Here is a 5,462-nt window from a genome sequence, read left to right as displayed (position 1 = left end):
AGAGAGAGAGAGGAAGAAAGAAAGGGAGAGAGAGCACAAACCCCTAAAAGGGATTTCCACTTCTTCACTTCTTTGACAGGGATAGCATTTCAGGGAAACCACATTGTAACCACAGCTCAGTTCAACTTTCCTGTACGTCACAAGTTGAGAGCACACACTGTTAAAAGTTTTCTGAATTAGTATACAGTTAAAGAAACAACTGATCAGTCATTCTGAATGTATGTGAAGACCGTCATGTAAGGCAAGAGATCTCCACAGAATGACACTGGACAGGTAAGTTCTTGTATAAATTGACTTCAAGAGGTATTTTCTGATGTATATCAAACTTCTTTTTTAGTGTCATGAATGAATGAGTGACAGGCAATTACGCTTTAACAGATTGAGACGATAAAGTGAGTTACGTTTGGTAATTGTTTTTGATGATGAATGGTTGTAAACTGACAGTGATGCTCATGATGACCGCTAATGATGAAGAAACCGCAAGAAGAAACTCTACTATATCTGATTATATTCTGTCATGGTGGAAACATTTCAGCCAAATCTTAATAACAGACCATTTAGAAGCAAACCGTGTGGGGGAGTGAGGCAAGAGAGAGAGAGAGAAACTTTTAATGGGGTGTTTAAAAGACCATTAAAATATTAACATACAATATTAACAAAATTAACATACTCTTTTGCGTAAGGACTCTACAGCAAAACTAGTGGTTTTGTGAGGCTGTGCTTTGAGCTAAATTTGAATGTCAACATGCTAAATGCTAACATGCTGATGTTACCAACCAATGTATTGGAAAAATTTAAATTTTGACCTGATGCTGGCACTAGAGGAAAAGCCCACACACTGCTGCTGCTGTTTCAGGTCATGGTGCTTACTCCCACATGCTACATGCTGCTGCTGCAAGTCATGTTCATTTCTCATTTCTCATCACCCTACGTTCTTTCAGTTGAAGCTTTATGTTTCATTTGAATATGTCTGCTGGGTTTCGGGTTTTAATGTGCTCCTCTCAGCATCTCACACAATCTTTGGGTTCCAATGTAACAATTCAAAACTAGCAGTGCTAGTGCCATGTGCATTGCTTTTTGATGAATTAGTTAAATGAGACCAGTTTCCACCCACAGGCATCCTGTCTTACCTTTGCTCTTTAGAACAGGTGGGATGGAGTGACAATGTAAGGGAATATGAATATCACCCCTGCACTGTTGTTTACATGTCAAAAAATAGTAAAATGTATGTCAACAGCAAAGCGGGCCTGTGTTTGTGGCAGCATGTTGCTTCAGGTACTGGTTCGACATGAAATATAATCCAATAAGTCCAGTTTGATAAATAGATCTATGAGTTTAAAGGCTTATCAGATGCCAAAACACTGCACAGGGGTTTACATACTCTGAAAGAGGATTGTATTCTCACAGCTGCAATTATTTTTATCACTTTACAAAGTGCATTTGCATGTATTCAATTGGCCACCACAGCAGCTTTCCAGATGACATTTTGTTGCGTTTCGGCAAAAGTTGGCTCAGTGAGGTTTGGCTGCATCTTGGCAGTCCTGACTCCGCCAGCTCCCGGCTAATCCAAAAATGTAGAGCGTTGGTGGAACTGAGGTGGGCCGAATGAGACCTTATCATTTAGCCAGCTGCTTGTGACGCATCCACCTGTCACTCTAAGTGACCATGCCCTAATTATGCATAACTCTAAGCCTTAATATACCCTTTAAAATGGTGAGGTAAATATTCAACCCCCTACAGTTGTCAAGAACAGAGTATTTAGCTATAGAGACCAAAACTGCATTTTGTACTAGGCATGTAAACATGTGTATGTATTTGGGCCCTTATGGAGATTGACTCACTTCTGGTGCCAGCCTCAAGTAGCCATTCAAGGAATTGCAGTTTTTGGTACATTGGCCATGTTGGCTTCATTTGCCAGCCACAGAGGTCGCCGCTTTGATGCAAAGCAATGCCCTAAGCCCCCTGTCATTTGACACTGTGGCATCCAAACTTGGTATTGTTGTCATTGAGTCTTTTGAAGTTGTAGAAATGATTAACAGTGAAAGGGATAACCAATGGGATGCCCTGTGGATGAAAATCTCTGTGCTTCTGAACAATGTGCAGCTTGTCATGCTGCCTTATATCATGCTATGACATTAACCAATATTAGCAGGTAGCAGACTGGTTAACATATAGGTAGGAGTAGGCTTTGGGTTTTTTTTAGAGGTTAGAGCAGCCCCTTGATTCCCTTCATGAAGTTTGCGTAACAAACTTCAACTAACTTCACAATGAGCCTACATTTCCCAAATCATTGTTCTACATTTATTTTTCATCCTGTTTTTGACAGTTTTTAAATGTCAGTGTAGTTCACATGCAAAAGCAGCAACTGTTCAATATGTATCAACTGACTGTTGGAAAAAAGAGAAATAACACATCAAATTTGAGATATGGCTGCAGGGAAGTAAATTGGTAAACAATTAACTTATACAGGGGTTAAAAACTGTAGCATCAGCTGTGAAGTGGCCAGTATCCAACTGTGTTAGGACCCTGCTGTCGATTAGAGGTTTTTTTTCTATTTAAATCAGCTACTACGGAAACAGGTGCATAACAAGTATTGCCATTAGAATATGGACCTATTTATTAGTTGAAGGAAAAAACAAGAGGAAACTGTTCACCACAAAAACAGAGGTGCAAATGACTGCATTTAGAGTTTTTCTGCAATGGCCTAAGCCCCCTGTCATGTGACACTGTGGCATCCAAACTTGGTATTGTTGTCATTGAGCCTTTTGAAGTTGAGAAATGATTAACAATTAACAATCTCATGTCATGCTGTCTTTTATCATGCTATGACATTAACCAATATTAGGAGGTAGCAGACTGGTTAACATATAGGTAGGGGTAGGTTTTGGGTTTTTTTAGAGGTTAGAGCAGCCCCTCAACATTTCAACTCAAAATGTGCATTTCCCTGAGGGCCAGTAATGGACTCTCTTGTGTACAATAACCATCAACTGATTCCCCTCATGAAGTTAGTGTAAGAAACTTCGACTAACTTCATGAGGAGCCTACATTTCCCAAATCATTGTTCTACTTGTTCTTAAACACATTTCACAAATACAAGATTTGAATGAGTTGAAATGTTTGTATGTTGTGTGAAACTAGCCACCTAGTCGGTCAGCATTAATGCATTTAAATGCTAGCAGGACTGGGACTAGCTTGTTTGCTGCCTGTTAATACGGCAGTTAGAAGCTGTGTCTTTATTCTTTGGATCAGTATAAGTATCAGTATCAGTAAGATAAGAAAATAAGTGCATACTTGGAAACAACAGTAGCTTTCTGGGAAGAGAAGGGGGTTAGGAAGTGGTTTTTGTGTGTGTTTTGTGTCTGTGTTTGTGGTTATTTATGTGCTTATGAGAAAACAACTGAAAGATAGAGGAAAGAGAATGTCAGCTCTTTTCAATTGGAGAAGTTTAGGGGAAGTCCAAATGTCAGAACATGACATATATATAAATGAAACATTTCTCTATGAAAGAGGTTAGAAAGTGACTGTCAAGTAGATAGTGGCTGACAAAGTCAGACTTGAAAGAGTTCTTGATTACTGAGTGTGATATAAAGTACAGTTTCCCTAGCAAGGCCTTTCCCATTATCAGCTGCTGATCATGAGATGTAGCCAACTGAACAGAATCACTTAAATTTCCAATGTTCACTTGGGAAATGATGGATAAGTACAGACCTTCAGTTGGGGAAGTTGGTGGACTGTACAGAATTACTTTGAATCATTTCATTAATCTCACGACATCAGGCTTGATTTGACAAACAGGGAGCTGACACTTTAAAATGGCTTTAAAGGGGCACTCTGGCAATTAGGTATTACACTTTCATAAAGTTGGGGGACTTGTGAGAGACCTAAGAGAAAAGAATGGTAAAATTTTAATTTTAAGTACAGTTCAAGCTGCAAAAAAAAAAAAAAAAACACAATTCCCATAAGTTATTATGTTAAACAATTTGTATATCTAAATTAACACTGTAAGGTTTCTGGCATTGTTTCCGGACACTGTGGAAGCAAGTATTCCTCATATAGCAGTTTCGACTCCCCTGTCCTCGCATCTCTTCCACACCTCTTTCTCTCTCTCTCTCTCGCTCTCTCTCGCTCTCTCTCTCTCACATCCTCGCTAGGAGGAGCATAGATACGAAGAAAGGAAGCAAGTGAGGGAAACAAGGAGACATGTTAGCATAATGAAAAGCACCCCTGGCTGTCATACGAACTGGAGGTGAATGGGGTGGAGGAGGGTTGCATCGTATCTGACAGTGACATGACAGCTGACAGGGAGAGTTACAGAGAGACAGTTTTAAAGTTTGACAGCAATGACTTGACCGACTCACAGAGGCTGTGGCAAAATCGAATTGGTTTAACTGAAAGAGTGAATGTCCTTTTTGATTATTTCGATGATTGCACGTTTCGATCTGGAATCATCATCATCTTCTGTTGCCACATTTTACCATCAGTTCTAATAAAAACAGACTGAGAATTACACAGACGATTATTCCACATCATGCCATTGCTGTGCAAAAAATACGCATGTTATGTTTCCGATCAAATGTGGACCCAGGAGCAGAACACAGATAAGGACGCAGATAAAGTCAGACAGATTTCCTAGAATGGTACTAGAGAATTGAGGTAATGTAAAGACGAGATGACGGGGCTTGTGGCAAGGAAGGAAGATCTGATGGCAGCAGAGGCTCATGACGGTGATAGAGTAGTGTGGCTGGCATGAGCATTAATGAAGGGGTTGCAGGAAAACTGGCAGGTGAGTGATGATCCTAGAGGACAAACACAAGGAAGCTAAATCATGAGAGTAATGTTTTAAAGTTTGGCCACTGAGGTAAATAACAGTGTAGAGTTGGGACTGAAGTAGTGCAAACTGAGGGAGGGCGAGGCAGGTGAGCTGACTGGAAGTAGTGATGATTATGGCAAACAGGTGTGCAGAAGAGCAGAGCCCAGAGCCTAGAAGGGAGACCACTACTACAAACACACAAACATACACAGAGACAGGCAGACAGACAGACAGACAGACAGACAGACAGGGGAGCGCTGGAAACACAGGGAAGGTGAAAATACACAGATATGGCTGTGGCCATGATAATTCATTTCTAAATCACAGAGAGGTATCAAATTAAAACTGTATAACAAGATATATCAAAAAAGATCTGTTCAACAGTTTAACCACTGTTGTTGTATCGGTCCATAAGGTATGTTAAACTGTGGTTAACCATGGCAACAATACTTAAGCTTGATGCTTTCTTCTCACTATACCTTACCTAGCTTTCAATCATGGCACTGCAGGAAAATAGGGTCAAAAATTAATACATATCATGAAACTTCCCCATTTGATTACTTACATTTTCTGAAATGTTATTATGTAATGTTAAATATGCAAATGAGACATTATCTCACTGTAATGTAAATAGACAAAGTGTAGTAAAATA

The 5,462-nt window shown here is 39.7% G+C and overlaps 1 protein-coding gene across 1 annotated transcript in view; it reads left to right on the top strand.

Moving 5' to 3' along the window:
* Positions 1-18: 18 nt before the first annotated feature.
* LOC118327481 overlaps positions 19-5,462 on the top strand; it is a 13,548-nt gene continuing 8,104 nt past the window's right edge. Inside the window, exon 1 of the mRNA XM_035660851.1 lies at positions 19-273. The gene's annotated coding sequence lies outside the window, so the exon portion shown is untranslated. The remainder of the gene's footprint in view (positions 274-5,462) is intronic.

Source organism: Morone saxatilis, unplaced genomic scaffold (assembly GCF_004916995.1).
Source record: "Morone saxatilis isolate NCDOM2014 unplaced genomic scaffold, NCSU_SB_2.0 Contig17, whole genome shotgun sequence".
NCBI lineage: Eukaryota > Metazoa > Chordata > Actinopteri > Moronidae > Morone > Morone saxatilis.
The sequence above is the reverse complement of the archived record's forward strand: the minus strand, read 5'-3'. Positions and strand labels throughout refer to the sequence as shown.